Source organism: Schistocerca americana, chromosome 1, assembly GCF_021461395.2.
Source record: "Schistocerca americana isolate TAMUIC-IGC-003095 chromosome 1, iqSchAmer2.1, whole genome shotgun sequence".
In the NCBI taxonomy this organism is placed as follows: Eukaryota; Metazoa; Arthropoda; class Insecta; order Orthoptera; family Acrididae; genus Schistocerca; species Schistocerca americana.
Genome location: NC_060119.1, coordinates 503471113 through 503486069, shown reverse-complemented (window position 1 = coordinate 503486069; position 14957 = coordinate 503471113).

Sequence of the window (14957 nt, the reverse complement as noted above, 5' to 3'; positions counted from 1 at the left end):
TCTTTCCATTCAAGACCTCGGCAACGTATAAAGAGAGCTGAGATAAACACACACGTTATTCAGCAGACTTCGCCGGCCATTAATTAGTTATTTGTTCAATAGACAAGATTTACGATCAGTGTGGAAGGGGGAGGTGGAGGAGGAGATTAGTGTTTAACGTCCCGTCGACAACGAGGTCATTAGAGACGGAGTGCAAGCTCGGGTGAGGAAAGGATGGGGAAGGAAATCGGCCGTGCCCTTTCACAGGAACCATCCTGGCATATGCCTGAAGCGATTTAGGGAAATCACGGAAAACCTAAATCAGGATGGCCGGAGACGGGATTGAACCGTCGTGTGTGGAAGGTGTACGTAAATATTTATATGGCTATATGTTGGCCATTTACATGTTTTTCCCGCAAAAATGACTAATTACTTCAAGAAATCCTCTATGGTATAAGAAAAGTTGTTAAGGAGAAAATGTTTCTGCTCTCTGTTACGTATTTCATTTCCACAGACAGATTGTTAAAGACATTTATAGCTGCATTTTTCACTCATTTCTGTACCAAACCAGAGATTCATCAAAGAGTAAAGGAAATCATTTTTCCTTCTAATGTACTTGTGGATTTCTCTGTTACTCTCAGACTCATATGGAGTATCGTTGATAAATTTCAGAAAGGAATAAATGTAATATGAGGCTGAAATGCTCCAAACTGCTGAATGAGATGCCTGCAAGATGTATGCATTTTGTGCCCATACGTAATTCTAATTACTTTCTTTTTTCTTAAGTGAGGAGTTGCCCAGATTATTATCCCACAAGATACCTAGAAATGACTGGTATCAAACATAGACTCTAATTTGACGAAGACATTTCTGAGAATGTACGTCTGGATCACAGTATAATGTAGGGCAGAGATGCGCGGATTGTGAGTAAAACAGAACAGACGAGACCCGAATTGGCTGAGACATGGTGCTACAGAAGAATGTTGAAAATTATGTGCACTGATAAGACGAGGAACAGGAGGTTATCCCTGTAAGGAAAATGTGAAACACACAGACAAGAAGAAGGGACAATGTGGTAGGTCATGTGTTGAGGTGTCAGGGAACAGCCTCCATGGTACTATAGTGAACTGTAGAGGGTAAAAACTATAGGGGAAGGCAGAGATTGGAATGCATCCCGCACATAATCGAGAACGCAGATTACAAGCTCTGCTCTGAGGTGAAGGGGTTGGTGCAGGAGAGGATTTCGTGGCTGGCACATGAAACGATTCAGAAGAAGGTGAAGAGAAATATACGTATGTCATTGAGTCAAAATACACTATTGGCCATTGAAATTGCTACACCAAGAAGATGACGTGCTACAGACGCGAAATTTAACCGACAGGAAGAAGATGCTGTGCTATGCAAATGATTAGCTTTTCAGAGCATTCAAACATGGTTGGCGCCAGTGGCGACACGTACAACGTGCTGACATGAGGAAAGTTTACAACCGATTTCTCATACACAAACAGCAGTTGACCGGCGTTGCCTGGTGAAACGTTGTTGTGATGCCTCGTGTAAGGAGGAGAAATGCGTACCATCACATTTCCGACTTTGATAAAGGTCTGATTGTAGCCTATCGCGATTTCAGTTTATCGTATCGCGACATTGCTGTTCGCGTTAGTTGAGATCCAATGACTGTTAGCAGAATATGGAATCGGTGGGTTCAGGAGGGTAATACGGAACGCCGTGCTGGATCCCAACGGCCTCGAATCACTAGCAATCGAGATGACAGGCATCTTATCCGCATGGCTGTAACGGATCGTGCAGCTACGTCTCGATCCCTGAGTCAACAGTTGGGGACGTTTGCAAGACAACAACCATCTGCACGAACAGTTCGACGACGTTTGTAGCAGCATGGACTATCAGCTCGGAGACCACGGCTGCGGTTACCCCTGACGCTGCATCACAGACAGGAGCGCCTGCGATGGTGTACTCGACGACGAACCTGGGTGCACGAATGGCAAAACGTCATTTTTTCGGATGAATCCAGGTTCTGTTTATAGCATCATGATGGTCGCATCCGTGTTTGGCGACATCGCGGTGAACGTACATTGGAAGCGTGTACTCGTCATCGCCATACTGGCGTATCACCCGGCGTGATGGTTCAGATGGTTCAAATGGCTCTGAGCACTATGGGACTTAACTACTGTGGTCATCAGTCCCCTAGAACTTAGAACTACTGAAACCTAACTAACCTAAGGACATCACACACATCCATGCCCGAGGCAGGATTCGAACCTGCGACCGTAGCAGTCGCGCGGTTCTGGACTGCGCGCCTAGAACCGCTAGACCACCGCGGCCGGCCCGGCATGATGGTATGGGGTGCCTTTGGTTACACGTCTCGGTCACCTCTTGTTCGCATTGACGGCAATTTGAACAGTGAACGCTAAATTTCAGATGTGTTACGACCCGTGGCTCTATCCGTCATTCGATCCCCGCGAAACCCTTCATTTCAGCAGGGTAATGCACGATCGGATGTTGCAGGTCCTGTACGGGCCTTTCGGGATACAGAAAATGTTCGACTGCTGCCTTGGCCAGCACATACTTCAGATCTCTACCAATGAAAAATGTCTGGTCAATGGTGACCGAGCAAGTGGCTCGTCACAATACGCCAGTCACTACTCTTGATGAACTGTGGTATCGTGTTGAAGCTGCTACCTGTACACGCCATCCAAGCTCTGTTTGACTCAATGCCCAGGCGTATCAAGGCCGTTATTACGGCCAGAGGTGGTTGTTCTGGGTACTGATTTCTCAGGATCTATGCACCAAAATCCCGTGAAAATGTAATCACATGTCAGTTCTAGTATAATGTATTTGTCCAATGAATACCCGTTTACCAACTGCATTTCTTCTTGGTGTAGCAATTTTAATGGCCAATAACGTATGAAGAATATGTTAACTTAATGATTTCTCTATCCTCAAAACTGGCAACTATGGCAAATGCAGCCAAGCTTATGTTCTTTGGCAGATCTTCTATGTGGTTTTTACAATGCAAACCTTTATCAGTGTGCACTCCAAAGAACTTAAGACTATTCAACCTTGCTTATCATTTCAACCATATTAGGTTAAAAGGAGAACGAAACTGATAGTGCAGATCTGGCTCAGTTGTGTTTTTTCAAAGCTAACCCCTTTGTGTGTAACCCTTCAGTAATTACGACAGTAACATCTTTACTGTTTACTATGCTGATACTTCTCTGTTCGCCGGCCGAAGTGGCCGTGCGGTTAAAGGCGCTGCAGTCTGGAATCGCAAGACCGCTACGGTCGCAGGTTCGAATCCTGCCTCGGGCATGGATGTTTGTGATGTCCTTAGGTTAGTTAGGTTTAACTAGTTCTAAGTTCTAGGGGACTAATAACCTCAGCAGTTGAGTCCCATAGTGCTCAGAGCCATTTGAACCATTTTGAACTTCTCTGTTCGGCTCCAGACAGAACTAATTCTTGCAAACAGAACTAATTCTGCCTCCAGACTGAAATACAATGGGCGCACTAGGGATTAGGAAAACGCACAGAGTGTGGCAGCGCATTCCGAGGATAGCCAATAGTCCAGAGAAGCGCTGCGGGGATGGGGGTTGCGCCTGAGGCTCGGCGGTAGAGAAGAGGAAGACGTCTGCTCGGCCGTCCCAATGCATGGCAATCGCGGGGTGAGCTACAGGCGTGGGAGAACACTGTGCCTGCGTCTCGGAGGCCAAGACGCAGCTCGGATAAACGGCATCTGCTGCAACGAGGATCAATACGCCGTCCTATTGCCTGTCTGACCTCCTGTCTAGACCCTGGGAGAGGCCGTAGAGAGAACTGTAAGTAAAGGCAAGGTACGTTTGGGGTTCTTCTGCTTCGCAAGGTGGAATACCATAACGATTCTGGAAACTGACGCAAGAAATGAGTGGACTGCACGAATGTAATGTGTTAGGCAGCAGGAAGGGATTAAAACTGCAGAGTTGTTGGGTGGCAACAAAGGCGATTCATCAAACTAACTGGAAACATGAAAAGATAAGCTGTATTAGGAAATTTTTTGAACTACCTTGATCCCAAGCATTGATCTGATGAACGATTTTAAGTACTAGAACAATTCGCAAATCTGTGTCGAGATTTCAGACGCAGATGTTATACGAAGTAGGATTTCACGGCTGGTATTTACACCCTTGGTTATTCCTGTTTTATGAGCAGTACACCGTGGTCTAAGGCATCTTTCGGTGCCTACTGCTACAGACACCCTTTGTGGATAAAAAAACGTAGGTTGTTAATTTTCAGACCCAAACAAGCTCTGCAGACCGAACAGTTTACAGGTAAGATCAGCACAAACTCAATAGCACACGTCGGCGCACCTCTGCGACTCTTGCCAGTGGTCGAATGATGTCATGACACGACGGTTCCATGGTTATGTATTAGCAGTTGAGTTTGTTGAGCTTTTAGAAGTTTAACTGTGTCTTTATTACCTCCGAGAATGTTGACGGGCTAAGGTGATAAAAAGTTACACACTGAGCATACAGTGAGATTACAAAAGTCATGGGATACCACCCGATGTTTGTATGGGATCTCATTTTTCCCGGCGTAGTGCAGCAACTCAACATGGCATGAACTCACGTTGCTGGAAATCCCCTGTAGAAATACTATAGCCGTCCATAATTACGAAAGTGTTTCCGGTGCAGAATTTTGCGCACAAACTAACCTATAGCTAATATCCCATTAACGTTAGATGGGGTTCATATCTGGAGCGCGAATCGTCACAATGTTCTTCAAACCTTACGCGAACAGTTGTTACCTGGTCACGTGGCGCACTGTCATCCATAAAGTATCCATCGTTGTTTGGGAACATGAAGTACATGAATGGCTGCAAAAAGATCTTCATGTAGCCGAACATAACCATTTCCAGTCAATGATCGGTTCTGTTGGATCAGATGACCAAGTCCATTCCATGTAAATAAAGCCCACACCATTATGGAGCTACCACCAGCTTGTGACACTTCTTCTTGAGAACCTGGGTCCATGACCCCGTGGGGGCTGCGCGACAATCGTACCCTACCATCACCTATTACCAACTGGGTTCATCTGACCAGGTGTCCCAGTCGTCTAGGGTCCAATTAACATGGTCGCGAGCACAGGAGAGGCGCTGAAGGCGATGTCGTTCCCTTAGCAAAGCACTCGCGTTGGTTGTCTGCTGCCATAGGCCGTTAACGTCAAATTTCGGAGCACTATCCTAATGGATATGTCCTTCGTACGTCCCACAGATTAATTTCTGCCATTATCCCTTCATTGTTAGAACTGACATCAAGCAGACGCCACTCCTCTAGGTCGTAAAATGAAAAACGTTGCCACTGTGTTGCCTGTGGTGAGAGGTAATGCCTGAAATTTGGTTCTCGGAACACTCTTGACACTTTGGGTTTTGAAATACTAAATTCCATTACGATTTCGGAAATGGAACGTCCCGTGAGTCTAGCTCCAACAACCATTCGGTGTTCAAAGTCTGTTAATTCCCGCCGTGCGGCCATAATCACGTCGGAAATGTTTTCTCGTACGTCACCTCAGTGAAAATGACAGCTCCGTCAGTGCACTGTCCTTTTATACCTTGTGTGTGAAACAACCGACATCTGTATATATCCTTATTGCTATTCCATGACTTTTGTCATCTTAGTGTACCTTACACTCGCGATCTAATGCCCACAAAACAGTAATCAACACGTATGAACACTTGTACATGTTATACCAAAATTAAAGTCCTTGTGAATAGTGACAAATAAATAAATATAACAATAAAAATGTACGGAGTGATTACCATGTCAAGCCCGAACGACCTGCCCGGAAGTTTGTTGGAACAGGGAAGTATGATTAGTAGCCGAGAAAGTGAGATATTGTAAACGTGACATTTCAAGCCGTATAGGGCTTCTGCTAGTACAATGATTCGTGTTGAAACCCGCCTACTCGGAAACGTTTTCGTATTTAATATCACTACGTGGGTGGAAAGGTGCCAAGACTCTCTCAATACACTAATTTCACGTACTAGTAAAGCCACACCTTTGACTGTGAATAGTAAGATCGTATCTGATCGCTTTATTATGAAGCGGAGTCCTACTGACCAATCAGGTGACGCGAATTAGCTGGGCCATAGAGACGAAACATTACGAGGTGGTCACGCAACTTTCAGCAATTCATTGTCACAGAGTTACTTGCTAGTGCGCTTTGGCGTAATATTCTGCTACATGATTTTCAGCTCTACAGATGCGTTTTCTTTTGACAAAGGCTAAATCTGTTTCCCTCCCCATGAACCATGGACCCTGCCGTTGGTGGAGAGGCTTGCGTGCCTCAGCGATACAGATAGCCGTACCGTAGGTGCAACCACAACGGAGGGGTATCTGTTGAGAGGACAGACAAACGTGTGGTGCCTGAAGAGGGGCAGCAACCTTTTCAGTAGTTGCAGGGGCAACAGTCTGGATGATTGACTGACCTGGCCTTGCAACATTAACCAAAACGGCCTTGCTGTGCTGGTACTGCGAACGGCTGAAAGCCAGGGGAAACTACGGCCGTAATTTATCCCGAGGACATGTAGCTTTACTGTATGGATAAATGATGATGGCGTCCTCTTGGGTAAAATATTCCGGAGGTAAAATAGTCCCCCATTCGGATCTCCGGGCGGGGACTGCTCAGGAGGACGTCGTTATCAGGAAAAAGAAAACTGGCATTCTACGGATCGGAGCGTGGAATATCAGATCCCTTAACCGGGCAGGTAGATTAGAAAATTTGAAAAGGGAAATGGATAGGTTAAAGTTAGATATAGTGGGAATTAGTGAAGTTCGGTGGCAGGAGGAACAAGACTTTTGGTCAGGCGAATACAGGGTTATAAACACAAAATCAAATAGGGGTAATGCAGGAGTAGGTTTAATAATGAATAAAAAAATAGGAGTGGGGGGTAAGCTACTACAAACAGCATAGTTAACGCATTATTGTGGCCAAGACAGACATAAAGCCCACGCCTACTACAGTAGTACAAGTTTATATGCCAACTAGCTCTGCAGCTCTGAAGAAATGTATGATGAGATAAAAGAAATTATTCAGGTAGTGAATGGAGACGAAAATTTAATAGTCATGGGTGACTGGAATTCGAGAATAGGAAAAGGGAGAGAAGGAAACATAGTAGGTGAATGTGGATTGGGGCTAAAAATGAAAGAGGATGCCGCCTGGTAGAGGTTTGCACAGAGCATAACTTAATCATAGCTAACACTTGGTTCAAGAATCATGAGAGATGGAAACCCAGTTCAAAGCAAAGAAGGGAAAGCAAAAAGGTGGAAGGAGTATATAGAGGGTCTATACAAGGGCGATGTACTTGAGGACAATATTATGGAAATGGAAGAGGGTGTAGATGAAGATGAAATGGGAGATACGGTACTGCGCGAAGAGTTTGACAGGGCACTGAAAGACCTGAGTCGAAACAAGGCCCCGGGAGTAGACAACATTCCATTAGAACTACTGACGGCCTTGGGAGAGCCAGTCATGACAAAACTCTACCATCTGGTGAGCAAGATGTATGAGACGGGCGAAATACCATCAGACTTCAAGAAGAATATAATAATTCCAATCCCAAAGAAAGCAGGTGTTGGCAGATGTGAAAATTACCGAACTATCAGTTTAATAAGTCACAGTTGCAAAATGCTAACGCGAATTCTTTGCAGACCAATGCAAAAACTGGTAGAAGCCGACCTCGGGGAAGATCAGTTTGGATTCCGCAGAAATGTTGGAACACGTGAAGCAATACTGACCTTACGACTTATCTTAGAAGAAAGATTAAGGAAAGGCAAACCTACGTTTCTAGCTTTTGTAGGCTTAGAAAAAGCTTTTGAGAATGTTGACTGGAATACTCTCTTTCAAATTCCAAAGGTGGCAGGGGTAAAATACAGGGAGCGAAAGGCTATTTACAATTTGTACAGAAACCAGATGGAAGTTATAAGAGTCGAGGGGCATGAAAGGGAAGCAGTGGTTGGGAAGGGAGTAAGACAGGGTTGTAACCTCTCCCCGATGTTATTCAATCTGTATATTGAGCAAGCAGTAAAGAAAACAAAAGAAAAATTCGGAGAAGAAATAAAAACTTTGAGGTTCGCCGATGACATTGTAATTCTGTCAGAGACAGCAAAGGACTTGGAAGAGCAGTTGAACGGAATGGACAGTGTCTTGAAAGGAGGATATAAGATGAACATCAACAAAAGCAAAACGAGGATAATGGAATGTAGTCGAATTAAGTCGGGTGATGCTGAGGGAATTAGATTTGGGAATGAGACACTTAAATTAGTAAAGGAGTTTTGATACTTGGGGAGAGAAATAACTGATGATGGTCGAAGTAGAGAGGATATAAAATGTAGACTGGCAATGGCAAGGAAAGCGTTTCTGAAGAAAAGAAATTTGTTAACATCGAGTATAGATTTAAGTGTCAGGAAGTCGTTTCTGAAAGTATTTGTATGGAGTGTAGCCATGTATGGAAGTGAAACATGGACGATAAATAGTTTGGACAAGAAGAGAATAGAAGCTTTCGAAATGTGGTGTTACAGAATAATGCTGAAGATTAGATGGGTAGATCACATAACTAATGAGGAAGTATTGAATAGAACTGGGGAGAAGAGGAGTATGTGGCACAACTTGACAAAAAGAAGGGACCGCTTAGTAGGACATGTTCTGAGGCATCAAGGGCAGAGTGGAGGGTAAAAATCGTAGAGGGAGACCAAGAGATGAATACACTAAGCAGATTCAGAAGGATGTGGGTTGCAGTGAGTACTGGGAGATGAAGAAGCTTGCACAGGATAGGGTAGCATGGAGAGCAGCATCAAACCAGTCTCAGGACTGAAGACCACAACAACAACAAACCTGTTTCTTCTGATCGAGGATTTCGAGCATGTGCAATGATTAATAATGTTCATCGAGTCATCCGTGGCTGTAGGTTCACTTTCACGTTCAGTTTCGTTTAACCTTTCCCTTTATTTCAGATTATCACGGGGACGTGAGATTATGCAGGATTCCTTCTTGTTCTGGTTCTATTGTTTTAATTTTATTTTCTATTTTTTATAATACGTGGTATTGTACAACCACATGGTCCTTTGGAGAACATACTACTGAATGTATCTGAATATCGTGCTTGATTACTGAATCATTATTTTTCATCCACAAGTCATAAATTATTATGTTTTTCATTCCACTGCCCATATGTTCACTTATCCTTTGTCTAAGTTCGTAACTGATTCGTGCGCGATTCTCCGAGCACATTCTGTCTTCAGCGGAACTGCTAATCTAATAAACTGTTATGGGTTGACAAAATATTTTTTCTTTGCTTGCATATTACAGCCACTGTAAGGTATGCGTGAGCTACTGGGAACTTCGAGGCAAGTGCTGTCATCATGATTCATGATTCGTCCTTTTTTAGGATAGGTGTTATGCTATACAAATAGAAGTCTACATCTGCATCGGACACGTTCTCTCTATATATGAAGAAGAACGCATTCACACTTCAAAATTGCATTACTTAAACACATGTACAGTATCCCATTACGCAAGTACTTTCCGTTCAATCATGAAATTCGTGGCACGTACCAAATATTTTCATCAACAGAAATCAGGTCGCGTTGTTATTCATTCTTGTTCAGGGAAGGGAATATTTTTAGAACACAAATACTTAAGTTACACCAGTTATGTACTCAGTTTGAATCCGGAAAGAAAGTAAGAGGTTTTGAGAGTGTGGTACCAGCAAAGAGAAGAGGGTACTACACAGAGAAGAGGGTACTACACAGAGACAATGGAGTGCTAGGCAATGGGACCACAGCAAAATAGGCCATCATCTTACTTATTTGGCTGTAGCACAGTCTACAGATTGGTCCAAAGTGCTGCCTCTACACTGCAGCACCACATCACGTGATAACCGTCACCTAAACCTTTCCGACTACGTGGCCATGTGGCTGTGCTGTTTATGAAACCGAAGTTTCGGCCACAGTTGAAGTTAGCTTCATCAGTGCGATGTATTTACTATTGGGCCAGATCCACTTTCGTTTTGTAAACAAGACACGCGGAACGGTTTACTGAGTATGACAATAACCATGAAAGCGTACGCTCTCTTATGTGTGAACTTGTCTGCGTTTCCTTCCGTTTATTGAAGCGACTTCTATAGATCAGACCATGCTTAGGACTCAGGCGCCACTGGGCACGTGCAGTACTGTATTTTCGGCCGAGACTTTATTCGACGGTTCCTACAATGACGACTACACACGTATTACACCAAACTATGCAGGATGTAATGTAGCGGGTTGAGGGGAGTAAGGGACAAATAGGTTTCGGCCACCATTGCCAACATCGAATTTGTATCCTGTTTCCGTTTAAAATTTAAGCAAATGGGAATATGTATAGGAAACTCTAATAATAATACTACTAATAACAATAATGCCGTACGACGTACCAGCGTGGTGTCAGTCTTCGGCAACTTGGATGTCGCTGAGCCAACAGGAACCAGCGTACTCAGACGGTCACCCGTCCAAGTACTCAGCGGAGTCGAAGTTGATTAAGTTCGGTGATTTGACAGGAACCGGTATTTACAACGAACCAAGACCATTAATGGAAATCATAGTGATTGTTTCGCAATGTAGTATGAACGTTTACGGAATTTGGTCAACTGTGGTTCAAATGGTTCAAATGGCTCTGAGCACTATGGGACTTAACATCTTAGGTCGTCAGTCCCCTAGAACTTAGAACTACTTAAACCTAACTAACCTAAGGACATCACACAACACCCAGCCATCACGAGGCAGAGAAAATCCCTGACCCCGCCGGGAATCGAACCCGGGAACCCGGGCGTGGGAAGCGAGAACGCTACCGCACGACCACGAGATGCGGGCGGTCAACTGTGGAAAACCGTCAAACACCCCATTGTCATTCCCTCTCCTCTTCCGCAAAGTATTAGACTACCAGATGTCGTCGCATTCATTCTATTCGGAAGTGGATCAACTTCCTGTTAAACAGGCTATTATAGATATTACGCTCTGTTGTTGTTGTTGTTGTTGTGGTCTTCAGTCCTGAGACTGGTTTGATGCAGCTCTCCATGCTACTCTATCCTGTGGAAGCTTCTTCATTTCCCAGTAACTATTGCAACCTACATCTTTCTGAATCTGCTTAGCGTATTCATCTCTTGGTCTCCCTCTACGGTTTTTATTATGCTCTATGGGCACGTTTAAGAACTGCGTGAAATTTAATGAAAATTTCTTCCAGGCCTCGGATTCAAACCAGACACATCTGTCTAGAATACCTTCCCAAACCTGTACCTGAGATCTATAGCGCTGGATCATATATTGTTTGGTGAACTAAATAATTCAGCACACGATTTTGCACAGTGCTGCCTTCAGTCTTTTTGCTAGACACTTCGTCGACGAAATGTTTACAAGATACCATCCTCATAAATTTCATTATGTTGGAAGGTGCTAATCCGCTTGTCGACCTCTGAAAAGCCGTACCTCTAAGACGGATGATGCGTCAGTCGGTTGATGGAAGAAACACGATATTAACTGTGCTGAACTGGCGCTAATCTCAACTTCCCCTTCTGCATTTGCGCGGCACCAGTAGAACATGTCAGCGACAGTCGCATCTTCTAATGATTAGTTAGCCAAAGGAGATGGTTTAAAGAGAAATAAATCCTGCAGAAGCTGGTGTGCAATTATGTAAAAATTCATTTATTCAGTCTTTCCAAAATATTATGTTGTAACACAGTGTTTTGGCCTTTCAAAAATGACACGCTGGGTGTGAATATCTCCGCGAGTTGTAGAGTGGTACTGTTAAAAGGTTACCGAAATGGTAGCGCATATCACTACGGTTAGAAATGGAAGAATTCCAGCCGGCACGATAGCTCAGCGTTTTCGGTTAGGGTACAGGCCATATTTTTCTAACTCTTAGGCATGTTCAAAGTCTTCTACGTGGCAGGCGAACATTTTTAGACCATGCAATATGCCGTATCCCCCCCCCCCCTTCCTCCCTCTCTCTCTCTCTCTCTCTCTCTCTCCCCATTCGTTTAGTCAATTCCATCTCTAAGTGACCCTATGAACTAAAGCGCGCTAGTTTCTGCTGCCCTGCACTTTCACCCACAGACTTTCCTTGCTGGAATCCGTTACTTGTGCGATGCCATCGATCCCTCTCATCCTTTGCCGCGCTCTTCTGTTCGTGCCTCCGATCTTTCCCAACACTAACGTCTTCTCCAGAAAATCATGTCTTCTCATTATGTGGCAAATGTAAGTAAGTCTTTGTTTCCGTTATCATACCTTAATTAGAAGAAAGAGATGGCACTTCTTCAAAACATAAGATCGCTTCTTCCTTCCTGATTAGACCTAACCATATTGACTGTTTGCTTGGCCCAGCGTCTGGTCACGAAGTATTTAGCCTATATGAGAGTCCCTAATTGTGCATTGAAATAATTTTCTTCACTAGGACACTAGTTTAAAATTTCAATTTGCTTAATTTTCTAACTTAAATGCTAGCTCAAGATATTAAAAGTTTGATTAAAATAGCTGTTACGAGATGACTTCAAAAAGTAAATCACAAATGCTGTCCCACGCTGAGATCATTGCACAACAAGAGTAGTACATTGTCAGAAAGACTACTTGTTCTGGGTCCCCTGCAGACATAGTTTTGTTGCGGTATGCATAACGGGTGCATATCAGCGTGGGAATGACATGTTACGATAACTGGACACGTACTCAAAATATGAAGTACGGGCAACAGTACGATTATTACAAGAAAGCATCTAATTGCACACACATATTCACCGTGAAGGTCTGACGATGTGTGGACAAAATGAAACGTCGCGTGCAACAGTAGTGACATGGTGCCAACAATTTGACCAAGGCCGCACAGAAGTGACTGATTCTAATCAGGATGGAAGATCATTGGCGTCGACCATAGACGACAATATCAAGGAAAACGTGGAACAGATTAGCAACAACTGCAGTTTTTCTGTCGATGAGAATATTCATACACAGGTTGTGGCTTCGTAACGGAGGAGCGGGTTTCTGTCGTCGAGGAGTTGAGCGAATGATAGAACGGGAGGAAGGGGAGGAGCAGATTAGTGTTGAACGTCCCGTCGACAACGAGATCAATAGAGAAGAAGCACAAGCTCAGAGTAGGTAAGGACAGGGAAGGAAATCGACCTTGCCCTTTCTACCATCCAAGCATTTGCTTTGAAGTGGTTCATCTGTAAAGGAGACCGCTTATAAAACACTAATACGACCTATTCTTGAGTACTACTCGAGCGTTCGGGATCCCTATCAGGTCGGATTGAGGGAAGACATAGAAGCAATTCAGAGGCAGGCTGCTGGATTTGTTACTGGTAGGTTTGGTCATCACGCGAGTGTTACGGAAATGCTTCAGGAACTCGGGTGGGAGTCTCTAGAGGAAAGGAGGAGTTCTTTTCGTGAATCGCTACTGAGGAAATCTAGAGAACTAGCACTTGAGGCTGACTGCAGTACAATTTTACTGCCGCCAACTTATATTTCGCGGAAAGAGCACAAAGATAAGATAAGGGAGATTAGGGCTCGTACAGAGGCATATTGGCAGTCATTTTTCCCTCGTTCTGTTTGGGAGTGTAACAGGGAAAGAAGATGCTAGTTGTGGTACGAGGTACCCTCTGCCACGCACCATATGGTGGATTGCGGAGTATGTATGTAGATGTAGATGTAGAACCGATTTAGGGAAATCAAGGAAAAACTAAATCAGGATGGCCGGACGCGAGTGTTGATAGAACGCTCTGTTCGTTATTTAGAGAAACTTAGTGACTATGTAGAAAAATAATGTAACGTCTCTATGTCAGTTTGTAGTTTAATAGACGTCGCTTGGTTAACCATAATAATGTGTCACAATCTTTGGGGCAGGATTAATAAGGTATGCCTCTTCGGCGCAAAGTGCTTCTTCTGGGAATGAATTACATGTAGTCTTTAATCGTGATGACATAACACAGATACATCCGATATAAATTTACTTTTGTGACATTCAGAAGATATTATTCCAGCTTATAGTGTTTCTATCGACAAGGTGTTCGGAAATTGCCGTAAAAAACTTCTAGGACTTGTAAAGGGGAGTTAGTATATAATATTTTGAATAGGAGCCCATGTCCGGAAACGTACCGTTTCCGTTCTACTATGGGTTCAGTTCAGATGCTTAACTCATCCACTTCTGCTTGAGTAACTGAATTAGGCTTGACGCAGTAAAATTATGAGGTAACAGTCTGAAAGGAAAAATAAGGAAACGTCTATTTATCATTAATCACACTTGTTTGTATTAACCCTTAAACATTCCGTGTTTACATTATTCCAAAACAAAAAAAGAGCGCAGCATATTATACCTAGAGAACAGTACTGACGCATTACAACTGTGGCTCGATGTAGCGACCATCAATGTTGTTGCAGACATTGTACCTACGAAGCATGTTCTGGTATGCACTCTCCATCTCACCTGCAGTCTCTTCAGTTTTTAGAGCAGCACCCAGAACTCGTTCCAGCAGATCTTACTCTGTCTCTAAAGGAGTCTCGTAAATTAAACTTTGCATACGACCCCACAAGAAATAGTACATGTCATCCTGTCTACCTTATTGCATACCAGAATAGGCAAATCTGGGACTTTTCTAAATTAGATCGTCGTAGAATGGTAACGCTACGTTTCCCGGTCTTCGGTACATAGGCAAAATATTATGTACTCATTCCGCTCCACAAGTCCTAGAAGTTCGTAACGGGGTTTTCCGAACACCCTGTGTAGACGATTGTCACTGGACTAATTCTCGAAGTTGAAAGAAGCCCTCTTTGGTAACTGAGGTATAGTGCCAGGTTAGTATTTTAACGTGTGACGTGACCCAACAATACGTAACATCCATGGAAGTCGGGGAGCTGTATTCGAATGCCGGTGGAGAGCAGTAGATGCAAGACGAGTACTTGAGAGCCACAGCGTTA